The following is a 19,333-nucleotide window of genomic DNA, read 5'->3' on the forward strand; positions in this document are numbered from 1 at the left end:
GTCTTTCCCGACGACTATATCCTCTTCCAGCAGTATAACTGTCCGTGTCTCGGAGCCAGAACCGTGCTATAGTGATTTGAGGAGCATAATAGTGAATTTACGTCGACGTCTCGGCGACGAAATTCGGTTGAAGTAAATCCTAAGGAACTCATCTGGGTCGCTATCGAGCGCCATCAACGCGTATGAAAACCAGCGGTCCATTATTTACTCGAATTATACGACCTGTGGGTAGACATCTAACACCACATACCACTACAAACCTACCAACAAACTGTCGGATCCCTGATAAGTAGAATCAGTGATGTACTTCGTCCCAAAGACGGACAAACAAACTACTGAGCAGGTGATCATAATGTTTTGGTGCAAATGGTTCAAATGGCTCTGAGCACTATGGGACTTAACATCTATGGTCATCAGTCCCTTAGAACTGAGAACTACTTAAACCTAACTTACCTAAGGACATCACACAACACCCAGTCATCACGTGAGGCAGAGAAAATCCCTGACCCCGCCGGGAATCGAACCCGGGAACCCGGGCGCGGGAAGCGAGAACGCTACCGCACGACCACGAGCTGCGGACAAATGTTTTGGCTCATCAGTGTATAATAGTTGTACATATACGTAAAGAATTGCATAACATGTATTTGTTCCATTTATTTCAGGCAAAGAACTGCAGAACATGTACTTGTTCCATTTATTTCAGGCAAAGAACTGCAGAACAGTGAAAAAATCTGAAGATAAGACTTCCTTTAGAGTTGGTCATACAAAAACAAGTACAATTAGTGTTCAAACAAATTTCGAGCTTGCCGCCAGTCGTAGTTTAATTCATCCCACGACATGTCGACTGCGTACCTGCAAGTCATCTTCAGGTGATCCATCGAAGATTCATCCCACGATATATCGACTGGGTATCTGCTAGTCATCTTCAGGTGAGACATCGAAGATTTCATCGATGGCTCACCTGAAGATGGCTGGCAAGTTCCCAGTCGAAATATCGTGGGATCAATTAATCGACGACCGACTGCAAACCTGATATTTGTTTGAACTTTCAATTCGCCGGGAACATTTTGAAATTCACATATACAATTAGGACAAGAAAAGAACCTCCCTTTTTTTATCACAATTGATAGCGCAACGTCGCAAAAAAGGCAACATAAATGGCAACGGACAAGACATTGCGGTGAAACCAGTCATTCAGAAACTGAACCCTGAACCTGAAACTACCCATATTAAAACAGAAGCCCCTGACACTGTAGCTAAGGCACGAACAGTTACTACACTACGTACTCGCATCTACCACAGGTATAAGGAGCTAAAGCTTCATTGTGGGAGGCAGTTACTGGATATTTCGAAGGAAGAAAACGGAGGAACAACTTGTTGAAGAGAAGAAGTGTGCTCCGATGGGGCGCGAAGCTAAGAGGGATGCCAGTGGCTCCCCTAGTGGAAATTTTGTGCAAAGAGTGTACCATAATTAGTAGCGGAAACAACCCTCACTAGATTTGCCTTTATTTTTAAAGCTCTTTACAAAAGCCCAAGGAACGGCGACTATTATATGCGAGGGAAGGTGGGGAGAAGAGGCGCAGATGACACGTTGCCTGCGTGGAAAAATGTTCTCGAACCGGTCCCAACTACGCATGATCAGAAAACTGAACGATGACTAAAAAGATTACGCTTACGCTCAAATCTGAAATATAAAGTGGCATTGCATGGGAAGAAATCACATTGTGCACGCTTGCAATTAGATTTTTTTTTATCCCCACCGGGATGTAAGCAACAAGCGGCGTTTCGGCCGTTCTACAAAACTACGCGTTACGCACCGAACGTGTCGAGTTGTTAGTATGTGTGCGGCTGGGACAGGATGCAGAGGCAACCGGCGCTGCCTCCACCTCCCTCAACCACGCCTCGTTGGGTTCCCAGAAACCAACGACGCCCCTGCGCGGCTGGTTTTTATCGGGTGAAGTCAGCCGATCAGCGGCTCCCGCTGTGAAGTCAGCTGGCCTTGCGCCGCCCGCCGCCTGGACCTCCGTGATTTTCCGCTTCTGTGTGACAGGCGGGCCGCTCATGTGACGCGCCGTGGCGTAATCTGCGGCTGCATGTCGCGTGCAACTGCAGCAGGTCCTGCTGGGCTTGGCAGGTATATTCAGGATGAATCATTCACCCTGTAGCGGCCTTTGAAACTTGCTGGTGGACCAGAGCTGTGTTCCGGGCTGCGACTAGAAGTCTCGGGAGAATCTCATATCGATGGAGCTTATCAATACTCAACTCACAAATCGCCCACGTCAGGATCTACACTAATGGCCATTAAAATTGCTACACCAAGAAGAAATGCAGATGATAATCGGGTATTCATTGGACAAATATATTATACTAGAACTGACATGTGATTACAAAAAAAAAAATGGCTCTGAGTACTATGGGACTTAACATCTATGGTCATCAGTCCCCTAGAACTTAGAACTACTTAAACCTAACTAACGTAAGGACAGCACACAACACCCAGTCATCACGAGGCAGAGAAAATTCCTGACCCCGCCGGGAATCGAACCCGGGATCCCGGGCCATGTGATTACATTTTCACGCAATTTGGGTACATAGATCCTCAGAAATCAGTACCCAGAACAATCGCCTCAGGCTGTAATAACGGCCTTGATACGCCTAGGCATTGAGTCAAACAGAGCTTGGATGGCGTGTACAGATACAGCTGCCCATGCAGCTTCAACACAATGCCACAGTTCATCAAGAGTAGTGACTGGCGTATTGTGACGAGCCAGTTGCTCGGCCACCATTGACCAGACGTTTTCAGTTGGTGAGAGATCTGGAGAATTTGCTGGCCATGGCAGCAGACGAACATTTTCTGTATCCAGAAAGGCCCGTACAGGACCTGCAACATGCGGTCGTACATTATCCTGTTGAAATGTAGGGTTTCGCAGGGATCGAATGAAGGGTAGAGCCACGGGTCGTAACACATCTGAAATGTAACGTCCACTGTTCAAAGAGCCGTCAATGCGAACAAGAGGTGACCGAGACGTGTAACCAATGTCACCCCATACCATCACGCCGGGTGATACGCCAGTATGGCGATGACGAATACACGCTTCCAATGTGCATTCACCGCGATGCCGCCAAACACGGATGCGACCATCATGATGCTGTAAACAGAACCTGGATTCATCCGAAAAAATGACGTTTTGCCATTCGTGGACCCAGGTGCGTCGTGGAGTACACCAACGGAGGCGCTCCTGTCTGTGATGCAGCGTCAAGGGTAACCGCAGCCATGGTCCCCGAGCTGATAGTCCATGCTGCTGCAAACGTCGTCGAACTGTTCGTGCAGATGGTTGTTGTCTTGCAAACCTACCCATCCGTTGACTCAGGGATCGAGACGTGGCTGCACGATCCGTTACAACCATGTGGATAAGATGCCTGTCATCTCGACTGCTAGTGATACGAGGCCGTTGGGATCCCGCACGGCGTTCCGTATTACCGTCCTGAACCCACCGATTCAATATTCTGCTAACAGTCATAGGATCTCGACCAACGCGAGCAGCAATGTCGCGATACGATAAACCGTAATCGCGATATGCTACAACGCGGTCTTTATCAAATTCGGAAACGTGATGGTACGCATTTCTTCTCCTTACACGAGGCATCATAACAACGTTTCACCAGGCAACGCCGGTCAACTGCCGTTTGTGTATGAGAAATCGGTTGGAAACTTTTCTCATGCCAGCAAGTTGTAGGTGTCGTCACTGGCGCCAACCTTGTGTGAATGCTCTGGAAGGCTAATCATTTGCATATCACAGCATCTTCTTCCTGTCGGCTAAATTTCGCGTCTGTAGCACGTCATCTTCGTGGTGTAGCAATTTTAATGGCCAGTAGTATCTACTCCTCAAGCCAAGTTTCAAAGTGTGTCGCATGGTTGTTCGTGTTGATACTGTCACCTTTGAACCACTGCTCATAAGAACGCGACAGCTAAAATGTTCAGATAGCACACTCAAAGGGTTTGAAAGCTACTTGAAAAGCGGACAGCAACGTGTTGCCTTTGGGTATGAAAAGACATCCTTGTTGCCACAGTAGTGCCACAGGGGCCAGTCAGGGGCCCACTATTGTTTTTCTTGTCTGTCATTGTTATCTCTTCGGTTTTATCCTCCAAGTAATTCACCGTTTCCATGCCGACGATCTCCAGCTTGACCTAAGATACCAATAGTACGATCGTCCACATGAACGATGATCCGTCTATAGTGGTTAGATCGGCGCATAATGTACGATTTAAACTAAATGCGAAAAATTCACAAGTAATTTTACACTGTCCAGTCGCATTAATGTGACAACTGCCTATGTTCGAGGTCAGCGAGCAATAACCACTCTCAGACGGTAAGTGGCAGCACTAGCAGTGTAGGGTACATAAAGCGTCTCTCGTGGATGCGGGAAACAGTGCGGTCGTTGGCGTAATGCGAAAACAGAGCGATTTATCTGACATCCAGAAGGGTACGGTCACAGGCTTCGTGCCCAGGAGTGGAAGCATTTCCGAAAGTTTAAGTTTCTAGACAGTTCGTGTGTTTTCGTGGGTAAAGTATACCGTGCGAAGGAAAATGAGGCTGGCAAAAGCCGGCGTGGAGGTGCCTGTGGTGCACAATTGGTCGTACATGACAGGGCTGAACGGTGGCTGTGGAGATATGCACGGGCGAACAGACGTGCAAATGTGTAACTGAGCGCCCACCCGAGATGAACCAAGGGCCTGCCAGCCTTGCCACCGTTGTAACAAACTACAGTCCCCAGGGTGGTCACACGTAGGGATGCGTACGTGTGCGCTCGTGCAAGCGTTTTTTATGTGAAAACTCTCAAAGCTTTTGAAATGAAACAAACGTTGTTAACATTCTACATCTTTATCCTTCATTCATATTTATTTGTAGCCCGCTGTCTCTAGAGGGCTCCGAACTGTAGCATGTAACATGGTGGTAACTTATCTAAGTCTGTGCATGAGAAAAAAAATGGTTCAAATGGCTCTGGGCACTATGGGACTTAACATCTATGGTCATCAGTACCCGAGAACCTAGAACTACTTAAACCGAACTAACCTAAGGACATCACACACGTCCATGCCCGAGGCAGGATTCGAACCTGCGACCGTAGCAGTCGCGCGGCTCCGGACTGAGCGCCCCGAACCGCTAGACCACCGCGGCCGGCTGTGCATGAGAAACAGAGTGTCGTAATCGAGTTGCGAATTCGGAAAGTTCGTCCGCACATGGAACACCCTCTCATTCAGTTTGGCAGTACCAGACCTCACACGAGAGTTGCTACATCTGCAACAGTCCGACGTCTTGGGTTCATAGGTCATCCATCATATAGTCCCGACATCGCCCCATCCAATTTTCTTATGTTCCCAAAACTTAAAGATCAATTCCGAGGGCTTCACTTTTATAGTGATGCGGTGCAAGTAGAAGCATTGTTGTGGCTACGAAAACAAAACCAAGCAAATTTAGAGTTACCGTATCAACAAACTGGTTTTTCTTGGGGAGAAATGTTCTATTTAGATGCTTTAAGAGCTTCCACATAAAAAATTCGGAGGCATTGCTTTTCAGCACGTCTTCATAGTTACAGACTATGAACCCTTCCCGACTGACAAACCCATGGGTGAATTCGTTTTGGCGTAGTAATTCTATTTCGAGTTCCCTTATATTTAAATTTAAGATGAACAACTTAATGAAATTCCCAAGAAAAAGGAGACTGGGATAAACAGATTCCAGCAGCAGTCTTTCAGAGGAAAGTTGATAATGACGGCAACTCTTAAGAAGAGCCTAAAGTTTCAAATGCTTCTCTGCCTCGTGGGAGCGCAGGGACACAGGGACAACCGCTTACGTCGGTTGAAAATGAGGCATGATGAGAAAGCGCTGTCTTGCAAAAGACGTGGTCATTTCTCTGTGACACAACAGGTGGTCCTTGGTCTGCTATTCCCTGTGACTGGCAACGGCCCTATTTTCTATGCTCTAAAGCTCACTAAAGTGCAGCATCTCGAGGCCACGGAAGTCTGGAGCGCAATCGCAGACGTTGGTGACACCAGGCCCTTTGTCACTTCGATCACCGTCTCATGAGTGCACCATTCTCTCTCTGGCATGACGCAAACTGTTCGTGCACTCTCTCCCAGGCCTGTTACAAGCGTACGTTTAATTTAGACTTGCCATGTGTGTTCTTTGGCAACGGCCTTGCCGCAGTGGATACACCGGTTTCCGTGAGATCACCGAAGTTATGCGTTGTCGGGTGTGGCCGGCACTTGGATGGGTGACCATCCATCCGCCATGCGCTGTTGTTATTTTTCGGGGTGCACTCAGCATCGTGATGCCAATTGAGGAGCTACTCGACCGAATAGTAGCGGCTCCGGTCAAAGAAAACCATCATAACTACCGGGAGAGCGGTGTGCTGACCACACGCCCCTCCTATCCGCATCCTCAGCTGGGGATGACACGGCGGTCGAATGGTCCCGATGGGCCACTTGTGGCCTGAAGACGGAGTGCTTTTGAGTGTGCATGTGTGTTCTTTGTATAGATATTCTTCAGATCTCTACCAACGTTTGATGTTCTTCGTGATATGGATTTATTTTCAATGATTCATCCTCTCGGCTTATGTTTGTAACTTTTTCTCGGAATGTCTCCATTTGTTAACCACTAAACTGCTTTTAAAGTCGAGTTGTAATCCTTATCCGTCTCCATCAGTGAGCAACTTAACCAGGGCTTCCTGCAAGTAGCCGATACTTTCCACGGTTAGCACTGAGCGGGATGTTACTTTAAATCCCAGAGGCGTACAGTGAACCAACTCGTTTCAAAACGTGGACGTAATAGGAAACTGAATATAAAATCCTACAGAACTCCGTCCATTTTACATTTTTGGGGTCGCTGATAAAGAGTCGGATGTCGGAATTACAAAATTCAAATTTATCTGATCCAACATGCCGGATTAAAGTTATAAAATTCTAAATAATTTATAAATTCAGCGGATTCGAGTAAAACTTCGAGTATAGGATGTTTTGAGGTCACTGATAACGAATTGGAGATCGGAATTGCCGTATTCAAACGCTGTAATCGATATTTTACACATTTCAATCGAAATCGTAGTCGATTCGTCACTGGCGTCATTATCACTGTTATATAATGCAAAATTAATACTAACACACTAATAACACAAAGCACGAAGTGTTTAAATGGACGATGATACGAACATGCAGGGTACTCACTACAAAAGTATAATTAATCTGTCCACTCACTGTTCTGACAACGGCAAATCGGTTGCGTTTCTGGTGAGCCTGGTTCCACATCATCTCCAATTTCGACAAAATTGGTCGCAGTTACTTTTAACCCATAGCAGTCAGCCGAAACACTGTTAACGCCTCAGACAATTCCGACTGTCCAGCCGCGACTTGGCCATCAGTAGCTGCAGCCCACACATCTCGCACAAAATCACAAAATCGCCTACGGGTGTAGGTTTTCGAATGAGAATCAGATGCTGAAAAAGAAATCATTCAATGCTTTCATGACACAGTCATTTACGACACATTTTGTGCTGATTAATCTTCAATTCATTAATTAAGCAATTGTTTAGTTGATTGTTAATATATTTATTAATTACTGTACATTACTGTAGAATGTTGTGCGTTATTGCAGAATATTGTGCTTTTTTGCATTACAGTTGTGTACCGTGAAGCACAGCCGCACAGTAAAAAATTGGCCCTCCTCTATAAACTCGCAAATATGCACATGCAAATAAATTTTAACTCGTTAATTACGAGGTGCGGCTATAAAAAAACCGGACTGATGCTGGAAAAAACATTTATTTACAATTATTTACAATTTCATGTTATCTCCTTCAATGTACTCTCCTCCTCGGTCTCTACACCGCTCCATACGAATTTTCCACTGTTCATAGCAATGCTGCAGATCATTTTCGGTAAGTCCATACATTACTTCCGTCGCTTTTTCTTTTACTGCTTCAACAGTCTCAAATCTAGTTCCTTTCAAAGCTGACTTGACTTTAGGGAAAAGAAAAAAGTCACAGGGGGCCAAATCAGGTGAGTAGGGTGGATGATCTAAGATGGGAATGTTGTGTTTTGCCAAAAACGTCTTCACTGACAACGCACTGTGAGCTGGGGCATTGTCTTGGTGAAGGATCCATGACTTTTTTCTCCACAAATCGTTCCGTTTTCTCCGTACTAGCTCACGTAGGGTAGCCAGGACGCTAATGTAGTAATGCTGATTCACTGTTTGTCCCTCTGGTACCCAATCAATGTGCACAATCCCTTTGATGTCAAAAAAAAAAAAAAAAAAAAAAATCATCATTGCCTTGAATTTCGATTTTGACATTCGTGCTTTTTTTGTCGTGGAGAACCAGGAGTTTTCCAATGCATCGATTGGCGTTTAGTTTCGGGATCGTAAGTAAAAAACCACGGTTCATCGCAAGCAATAACATTTTGTAAGAAGGTGGGATCACTTTCAATGTTTTCCAGGATGTCAGAACAAATCATTCTTCGGCGTTCCTTCTGTTCAATTGTGAGACACTTTGGAACCATTTTTGAACACACTTTGTTCATGTTGAAACTTTCATGAAGAATCTGCCTAACACTTTCCTTGTCAACTCCTGTTAACTCAGACACTGCTCTGATTGTTAAACGGCGATCTTGTCGAACAAGTTTACCGATTTTTTCAATGTTTGCATCAGTTTTTGCTGACAATGGTCTGCCAGTGCGAGTGTCATCACTGGTGTCTTCGCGGCCATCTTTAAATCGTTTAAACCACTCAAACACTTGTGTTCGCGATAAACAATCATCGCCGTACACTTGTTGTAACATTACAAACGTTTCACTTGCAGATTTTCCTAGTTTGAAACAAAATTTGATGTTAACACGCTGTTCTTTCTGTACACTCAACATTTTCCGACGCACAGACAAAACGTCAACTACTTAAAACAGACGCCACGGGCAGACTGAGTGCAGGAGGCAGATGAAACTCGAGCAGTAGGCGGAGCGAGAGTCACGTCACATGCCACGCAACTTTCAGCCTTATTGCATTCGTTTTATGTTTCACCAGTATTAGTCCGGTTTTTTTCTAGCCACACCTCGTATTCTGTTAAGATACTATGAGAGTCATTTACAAAAGTGGCGCCCCGCAGAGAAAATTTTGTAGGCGGCGATTTCGGATCATTTCGGTAGCAGTTTAGTTTTCAGTTGATGTACGTCAATACACTGAATGAAAATTTCATTAACATACCTTCTGGAGTGCTGCCCACCCTGTTTTATCTACATCTACATCTACATGGTTACTCTGCAATTCACACTCAAGTGCTTGGCAGAGGTTTCATTGAACCATTTTCATACTACTTCTCTACCATTCCCTCTACCATTCCACTCTCGAATGGCGAGTGGGAAAAAGGAACTCCTAAATCTTTCCGTTCGAGCTCTGATTTCTGTTATTTTATTATGATGATCATTTCTCCCTACGTAGTTCGTTGTCAACAAAATATTTTCGCATTCGGAAGAGAAAGTTGGTGATTGAAATTTCGTAAATGGGTCTCGCCGTAAAGAAGACCGCCTTTGTTTCAGAGACTGCCACCCCAACTCTCGTATCATATCAGTGACACTCTCACCCTATTGCGCGATAACACGAAACGAGCTGCCCTTCTTTGCACTTTTTCGATGTCCTTCGTCAATCCTACTTGGTAAGGATACCACACCGCGCAGCAATATTCCAGCAGAGGACGGACAAGTGTAATGTGCGCTGTCTCTTTAGTGGGTTTGTCGCATCTTCTAAGTGTTCTGCCAGCAAAGCGCAGTCTTTGTTTCGCCTTCCCCACAATGTTACCTATGTGTTCTTTCCAACTTAAGTTGCTCGTAATTGTAATTCCTAGGTGTTTAGTCGAACTGACAGCCCTTAGACTTGTGCGACTTATCTTATACCCAAAATTTATCGGATTTCTTTTAGTACCCATATGGATGACCTCGCACTTTTCTTTGTTTAGTGCCAAATGGCTCAAATGGCTCTGAGCACAATGGGACTTAACATCGGAGGTCATCAGTCCCCTTGAACTTAGAACTACTTAAACCTTGAGAGGTGGCATGAGCCCCCTCTCATATTTCTATCTTAGTCTGAGTAATTCGATCTTCCTCTCTAATTGCATGCGGTGAAAAGTCGCTATTCCTTCACACGCGCACTTCCCACGCAGCGTCTCTCGTCACCCAGGTGGTCTGGTGACAGGCGGGCACTGCTGATCTTGAAAGAGTTAAGCCGATGGGTGTGTGGGAGTCGAGTGAATGCTTTCCAGACGCCGACATTGTCATAAGAGCGGCGGAGACACGCCCACAGTGGCCTGAAGGAGCGGCTGGGCTAGAGATTCCGTTACTTCGCAGAAACTTAGCGAAAACACTTTCTGGCGGGCTACCAGCGAGGTGTGGGAATCACTTGTGTTCCCAGGCAGTCTTGGAGGGCAAATTCCCGCGTTTTCTGCAAAATCGTAACTGTGATTGGCTTGCTCGGGGCATAGCTCCGTGACGTAGCAGAATCGGCGCAAAAATTGGCGCCAAGAATCTCCATTGGTGGAATGGTAGTGGAATTTTCCGCCAGTTTTCGAGTTGCTGATTGGAACGTTTAACCGCGGTAACTGTCGTGGGGGCGGGAATGTTCTGTGTTCGGCTTGTATGGGTGCTCTTGAGAGGAGTCAGCTCTCGCCTTTCGGTCGGAGTAGGTTACAAGACTGAGCTCTCGCTGCTCTGGACAGCCTGACTTCCGTTGGCTGTCTAATATACTTTTATTTAATAGTAACTGTTTGACGAAGTTGCTGAAGTTTCGTCTTCAGTGTAACTTTCCGAGTACAGTTGGCAATTGAGTGTTCTGCGTACAAGCGGCCTATGTTGTCTGTCTTGAACAGTTTTGGCTAATGTTGACTGTATCGGAGCTACTGTGTGACTTCGCTTGTTAAAATCAATCACTGTACCGTCAGTGATTGTGTGGCGAGCCTTCTCCGTCTCCCACAGAGGCGCATTTGTATTGCTAGGAAGTCTTTAGTCTGGAACAACCAGACCAGGATAATTTGATTCGGGCTATACTCGCGACATTATCATTACCACGACGGGACGCCGAAGCAACCAGCCATCGCCTCCGTTACGCCAGATCGTGTCCTTGCAGTTAAGAAGACAGCTTGGTAATGTACGTCCGCAGCACCGGCAAAGCAGGCAATTTTGCCAGGTGATAATCAGAGCTCAGCAGAGCGCGCCTGTTCGTCTTTTCTAACTTTGTTCTGTCTTGGGTGTTCATTGTCTGAGTTCTCACTACTGTAGCAGCAATTAATGTTGGGTTGGCTGTGTGTTTCTCGTAAGATTTGAGTTGCAAGGAATTGGCTCCACAGACCACTTCGTCATAAATGTCACAATCTAGTTTAGGGACAACTTCACCTTCACAGCATTTATTTGAGTATCCAATTTGAGCCAATTTGATTTATTATAAATGTTTCATGTGTTTTGTTTACTATTTTGAGTTTAGTCATAATAAATCATATTGTTATTTTGGACAGAACTTTCATTCTGTTAATCGGTAGAGCAACCCTTTCATTTCTCACTACATTTATGAAACTTTCCTTTATTTAACTTATTTATCAAATTAAATTATTGCAGGTGCCAAACTCTTTTCTACTCCACTTGCAGGGTCGATTACAGTCAATTTGCATTTCTTTTTAATCCATGTGCAACAGCAAAAGTCGGAGTTAGAATAGGAGGGGGGGGGGGGGCTTAGAGCATCATTTACATATGAAGATACTGGAAGAATTTAGTGTTAAATACACTGCTAGCCCCGGCACCTCGCAACCTAACTAACCTAAGGACAGCACACACATCCATGCCCGAGGCAGGATTCAAACCTGCGACCGTAGCGGTCGCGCGGTTCTAGACTAAAGCGCCTAGAACCGCTCGGCCACATCGGCCGGCGTTTAGTGCCAATTGTCACTTTTCGCACCATACAGAAATTCTCTCTAGATCGTTTTGTAATTGGAATTGATCGTCTGATGATTTTACTAGACGGTAAATTGCTGCGTCATCTCCAAACAATCGAACGGGGCTGCTCAGATTATCACCTAGATCATTTATGTGAATCAGGAACAGCAGAGGGCCTCTGACACTACCTTGCGGAACGCCAGATATCACTTCTGTTCGATTCGAGGATTTACCGTCTATCACTACGAACTGTGACCTCTCTGAGAGGAAATCACGAATCTAGTCACACAACTGAGACGATACTCCATATGCACGCAATTTGATTACCAGTCGCTTGTGAGGAACGGTATCAAAAGCCTTCTTGAAATCGAGGTATATGGAATCGATCTGAGATCCCTTGCCGACAGCACTCATTACTTCATGGGAATAAAGAGCTAGCTGCGTTGCGCAAGAACGATATTTTCTGAATCTGTGTTGGTTATGTACAATAAGACATTTTCTTCAAGCTGATTCATAATGTTCGAGTACAGTATATGCTCCAAAATCCTACTGCAAATTGAGGTCAGTGATATGGGTCTGTAATTCAATGGGTTACTCCTGTTACCTTTCTTGAATATTGGTGTGACCTGTGCTAGTTTCCAGTCTTTAGGGACAGACCTTTCGCCATGAGAGCGGTTGTATATGACTGCTAAGAAAGGCGCTATTGTGTTTACATACTCTGAAAGGAACCTGATTGGTACACCTTCTGGACCGGAAGACTTGCCTTTCTTATGTGATTTGAGTTGTTTCGGAACACCTAAGATATCTACTTTTATGGCACTCATGCTAATAGGTGTTCTGGTTTCTAATTCTGGAATATTTACTTCGTCTTCTTTAGTGAAGTAATTACGGAAAACTGTATTTAGTAACTCTGCTTTAGTGGCACCATCATCGATAACATTTCCATCACAGCCACGCAGTGACGATATTGACTGTTTTTTGCCACTGTTGTAGTTTACATACGACGAGAATCTCTTTCGGTTTTCTACCATATTTTGAGACAATGTTTCATTGTGGAAACTATTAAAAGCATCTGGCATTGACGTCCGCACTAAATTTTGAGCTTCCGTGAAACTTAGCCGGTCTTGGGGATTTTGCGTTCTTCTGAATTTGGCAACTGGCCAGGATCGCTGTTATATATTAGACAGGCCACACAAACAATATCTGAAACATGAGTTCTTGTCCGATTCACTGTACACCGGGAATCATAACGGCTCACTTCTCATCGAATTGTTACTGGAATGCCTCCACTGCAAGAGATAAGTATGCACCTGTGCTGTCTACCCAAGGTATCGCGGTAGTAAAGTCTGAAGACGTGCCTTTTTCTATTTATATTCTGGCCACGTTTTGAAGCTAGTTGGCACAATGTGCGCCGCGTTTATTTCACCTGTCCTGTAGGCCAGGTCGTGCTCTGTAGATACTGCTGTCTTTGAGTGTGTACCAACAGCAGTAAGGTGATACATTATGTGTTGATTTTTCCCAGTCACATCTTTTTCATTATCTTTATATGACTCGAACATTCATTAGGATTTGGCTTGTTACAATTACTATTAAATCCATTCCTAAGCAAGCTTATTCTTCCGTCCTTAAGCTCAAATTCTCTTCAGTCATCTATGGTTTCTTGGCCTCTGCTTCCGATTCGCTTGACATAATTGCGTAGCAATGAATCTGCTTAATAGGTCCACTGGAAGATGAAACAGTTAAAACTCTAAATAATAAGACAATTCTACGATTATTTGTAATCGGTGACTAATAGGAACTCATCGCACAGGTCCGAAGCCGAGCCTGGGGTCGCAGCTCACCGCGGAGCATAACTGCCGGAGATCCTGAGGCCTTCTCTGCCATCCAGCTCCAGCCAGGTAAGGCACGCCAAACAACTTGTACATTATCAACTACTGTCAGAGCAAGTGCCGCCGATAAAACTGAACTTTACAAACTTTCGGAACGTTGAAAGCGCACTTATCAAATTTCAGCAGGGCCACTAGGAGCCAATTTCACAATGTAAGGGGGACGGGTCTGCAAAAAGTGTCACAGCTGTAGTGGTTTACTGCACGTCTCAAATCCGGTGTGTAGTAACGATTCAGTGTTAGGATGAAAGAATCAAGCAACAGGTTTAGCTGTGTGCATTTTTGTAGACTCTTCGTTACGTTCCCTGTATACTGGATTCCGTATAATACGTTACTATAAATTACCAAGAGCAAACGCGGCCTCTCTCATTCCCTAATACACTCTCCGCAGAGGATACTCATTTAGTTTTCCTCCAGCGACCGAAGTATGGAACAGCAAGGCAGACTGCATATTACTTCACATACTTACCAACGCTTTCTGCTGTAACTGCGGCGTTCCACTGCTTCTTGTCAGCTGCCATGTGGCGTCCGTCTTGCGGTTCCGTGACCTGTGGCAACTTTCAAACTACACTCATGCTCATAAATTAAGGATAATTGCAGAATTTTGTGCCACACAACGTGGCACTACACAAAACTGGCACTAATACCATAGGCACATACGAAACACACACGACACAGATCTGTAAGTACACGATAATGGTGATACGTTGAGAAAACCGTCCCGAAACACATGTGCTACAAAACGCCACTGTTTCCTGCGCGTGTACCCCGACATCAATATAGGATATGATCACCATGCACTCACACACAGGCCGCACAACGGATTGTCATACTCTGGATCAGGTGGTCGAGCAGCTGTTGGGGTAGAGCCTCCCATTCTTGCACCAGTGCTTGTCGGAGCCCCTGAAGTGTCGTAGGGGTTTGAAGACGTGCAGCGATACGTCGACCGAGAGCATCCCTGACGTGCTCGATGGGGTTTAGGTCTCGAGAACAGGCAGGCCACTCCATTCGCCTGATATCTTCTGTTTCAAGGTACTCCTCCACGATGGCAGCTCGGTGGCGCCGTGCGTTATCACCCATCACGAGGGAGGTGGGAACCACTGCACCCCTGAAATGGTGGACATACTGGTGCAAAATGACGTCCCGATACAGCAGACCTGTTACAGTTCCTCTGTCAAAGACATGCAGGGGAGTACGTGCACCAATCATAATCCCACCCCACACTATCAAACCACGACCTCCATACAGCTCCTATTCAAGGGGATTAAGGGGTTGGTATTTGGTTCCTGGTTCACGCCAGATGAATACCCGGCGAGAATCACTGTTCAGACTATACCTCGACTCGTCCGTGAACATAACCTGGGACCACTGTTCCAATGACCATGTACTGTGTTCTTGATACCAGGCTTTACGGGCTCTCATGTGACCAAGGGTCAGTGGAATGCACCTTGCAGGTCTCCGGGCGAATAAACCATGTCTGTTCAGTCGTCTGTTTACTGTGTGTCTGGAGACAACTGTCCCAGTGGCTGCGGTAAGGTCCCGAGCAAGGCTACCTGCAGTACTCTGTGGTCGTCTGCGGGCACTGATGGTGAGGTATCGGTCTTGTTGTGGTGTCGAACACTGTGGATGTCCCGTACTGTAGCGCCTGGACACGTTTCCTGTCTGCTGGAATCGTTGCCATAATCTGCCTCCAGTCGCCCTAATATTCTACCCCTCATAACGTCATCAATATGTGTTCTTTGAGCCATTTTCAACACACATCGTTAGGACGTCTGAAAACGTCTGCAACTTACTCGCTGCACCGTACTCTGACATGCACCAACACACCTCTGCGTATTTGGACTGCTGCCAGCGCCATCGTGCGACGACCGCAGGTCAAATGCAGCGCATGGTCATACCCCGAGGTGCCTTAAACCCGCAAACCGCCCACCAGAGCGTTGTTTCACCATGTATCAGCATTATCCTTAATTTATGAGCATGAGTGTATGTACGAGAATGAGTCATTTACAGATCTCCAGCACAGCGGATGTGAAGTGGATCGCCAACTCTACTTAAACAAATGGTTGGAATATAGTCGTAAGTTGCATTAAGAAGTCTCCTTTATTTATTGTTCGTGAGTAGCTCCGAATTTTTATTCAGAACATACGCAAGTCCGAAAGAAGTCACCATCAATAAATAAAGGAGACTTCTAATGCAACTTACGGCAGTGTTCCAACCATTTCTTTCATTAAGAATAACTTTCGTTGCATTAGCGGATATTTTGGTTTACTTAGAATACTTTTTTTCTATAGCACACTTTTATCTAGCTTTGCGTCCATTGGTGAAGGCGTTTCATTAGGGACTGATAACGTTCCAGTCTGGTCCTTTTAATCCTGAAACCAACCATCCAACCAGCATTTCATTATCAACGAACAATCACAAGATACACAGAATCGGCATCACTGCATCGCCAAAAATAACATACAATATTCTTCGACTGACTCTACTTGTACCTGTGTTATACACCGAATTTCCTAATGTTGAACAGTTGAGTTAATACTTTCTCAACTTGTAGATGTCCTAATTGCACTACATTGTCTGACTTCCAGTACTGCTGGAGGGCACCACTGCACTGACCTGAAATTTTCATAATGTTTAACTCTCCCTCGTGCATATGAGTAAACTCTCGCGCGTAATCTGTTTCACAGTACAATTCACGCTAAATAATACTAAATTGTATTTATTATCAATTTATGTATCACTGTGGGCATTTTTATGGTCACTAAGACATTACATTTCTAAGTAGCTTTATGTTTTTAAATATGATTATATTCATGTCCTCAGCTTTTCGGAGGTGTGGCTACTCCATATTTCACGATCAGCACTTGCTACTCTCATCATACATTCCCACGTGGTCCATCTGTTATCCCATCCGCTGCTACCTACCGCTACACCCAAGAGTAGTTCGGCCTGTGCGCGATTTGTAAATGACTCGCTTGCTTTCTATTAATAAAAATGATTTGAACGCAACCTGTTCTCTTTTAATGGAAACGTGACTTCTTGCTTAAACCTGACACTTGGTAGCGCTAGTGGCAAATATGACGACACCCAGATAGAAATTCTGCGTTCAGCTGTTTTCCTATAGTGAATATGTAAATACGGTTCGAAGCATGTCCCATGTTAATTTCCCGACGGGTCTGACAATTCTGCCTTTGTAAAGGGAAACGTGAGGTACAACCGAGGATGTGCGACAATGTTAAACGTGTGAGAAGTCCTCATGTAGCCCTAAGAAAGCCGTAAGTAGAGCTAGTCTTGACCTAGCATTCAAATGATGCCATTGTGGAGGGTTTTGAGAAATCGTTCGCGGATAAGTTTGTGTTGTTGACAGCTCTAAAGTGTACAAACAACGGTTAGCATTACAATCTGTAAATGAAATGTTGAAGCACGAAAGAAAGTAGATGAAAGATTTCTCTTCAAGATTCGCATCAGCATAATTAATTGTCTACTTACGCCACTGTCATTAAATGTAATGCAAGCTCGACCATTTACCTTCGATAACTAATACCACGATTTATTGTACAGTTCTTCTGCTGCAAAAGCCGAATGTGATGTCGGCGACCGACTCAAAGTTGATGAACGGTTAACTCTCTGGATCTACAAAGAACCGTTGATATTACATTTCGCGTTCTTTCTCTGACCTGCACAACAGTAGCACGAAACTGTGTAACTTTGCTTCTTTGATAACAAGGACCCACTGTTGAAGATAAGCATGCGACAAAACGAATCAAAGCACTTGTCCGCATCATTCTGATCTTGTCTTTTAAATGATGTAGATTTATTAACGACTGTACCATAACTGTAGATCATATAGTCTCTCAAGTGGATGTTAAAAATCAAAGGAAAATCATTACAACGAAAGCGTCTCCCAGAGTCTTGCTGAGATAAACTTCATTACACAGAACTTCTAAGCTTTCTCCCTCGCAATTTTCTATTGGAAAAAAATCCTTAGCCTCAAACTTAATTCCATGAAAGATAGTAAAGCGTAAGTCAACAAAGATTACAGCAACAACATTGTTCTACAAATTGGGAAAAGTTCAATGTTACGGTGAACAGAAAATGTTTTATTTATATTTCTTCGTTTCACAGAAACATAAAATGGAGCTTAAATTTATAGTTAGTTCCTCATTTTGAAGTAATGGTGTTTATTTCGTGTGTCTTTCAAAAAAGATAAAAATATAAAAAGCGTCAAATATCCATAAAGAGCGCCTCTTTCTGGCCTGCCTGTAGGGAAGTTTTGTAGGAGAATCCGTTCCATCACGCAACGATAAAATCTCTTAACGTGCCGGTATGGAATTTCCCTTTGCACCATTCTCCACTGGTGACACATGCTGCGTTCGCTACGTTTACCGCTTATACGACCGCAATTTTTGCTGAAAAAAAAAAACAGATGTTACTGCCAAAGGTGAATTTTTAATGACATGGAACATAACAACTATTTACGCTATTGCATAACATCGTCTATTAGGTCTTTGAAATTTTCTGGTTTTACGTTTCCCAGAAAACCATCTGAGACATTTCTTAAGGTACTATCATATTGTTTTCACTTTACCTTTAGTGCTTTTGAAAACTGAGTGTCAGTGAAAGGCTAAACGCTGATCCGTTTTTTCGGAACTCAGCCTAAGGAACCTCTGATGTAAGTAAGAAGGGGCTGAGTCATTTACATTTAAAGTTGTTATACAGTTGTTTATAAGCCCCAGTGATGTAGGTAGTGGCGGAAGCAAAACTTCGCTTGGCTCTATCATTGGATTATGCACAACATTTTTTATCCCACGAGTTAATGAATATCTATTCTGCGAAAAGCATTTGTCCTTAGCAGGGCTGTTACTCTTGCACAGAAAACAACGCTACTCGTTCCCGGGCTGCAGTTCTAATAATATGAAAATAACTTTAAATCTGCATAAACTTCCTACTGGCATCACGCGTAGCCGGTCAGAATGTGTTTCGTATGTGGACGTGTGGATTTCACATATAATTCTTTTGATATCACTTCAATAAGCTTCAAATTACAACTACTTTATTACAACAATTCTTAATAACTGAAGATTCTCAAATAGATACAAATCTAATGATCACGTAATAAATACGTTCGGAGCATGAACCTGATCCCGTGATGATACCATGCTGTGAAAATTATGAGACTGTCAGTTCATGCTACCAACTGCTTATACGTAGGGCTCGATATCTAGTGAAAAATTGCTGCAACTTACATAGTAGAGGTAATATGCGAATTTTAATGCCACTTTGGAATTCATTGGCGTCAAATTGACAAGGATCAGCTCAATTCACTTCCGTAACATGTTGTGTGTTGACATTCACAAGATGAATATAATTTTATTTTCAGTGACGATCCCAATCGAAAAAGAGCATTCCTTTGCGCTATGCATGTTTAATTGTAAGCTTAAAGGTGTTGTTTACATGTTTCCAGGCATTCGTTCAGAATAAATGT

The 19,333-nt window shown here is 44.3% G+C and overlaps 1 protein-coding gene across 2 annotated transcripts in view; it reads left to right on the forward strand.

The window, feature by feature from the left end:
* LOC126259836 (uncharacterized) overlaps positions 1-19,333 on the forward strand; it is a 1,293,238-nt gene that overhangs the window by 584,492 nt on the left and 689,413 nt on the right. For both annotated transcript variants that reach the window (XM_049956888.1, XM_049956887.1), the window contains one exon: positions 13,773-13,860. The gene's annotated coding sequence lies outside the window, so the exon portion shown is untranslated. The remainder of the gene's footprint in view (positions 1-13,772; positions 13,861-19,333) is intronic.

This window comes from Schistocerca nitens, chromosome 5, assembly GCF_023898315.1.
Source record: "Schistocerca nitens isolate TAMUIC-IGC-003100 chromosome 5, iqSchNite1.1, whole genome shotgun sequence".
NCBI classification, from domain to species: domain Eukaryota; kingdom Metazoa; phylum Arthropoda; class Insecta; order Orthoptera; family Acrididae; genus Schistocerca; species Schistocerca nitens.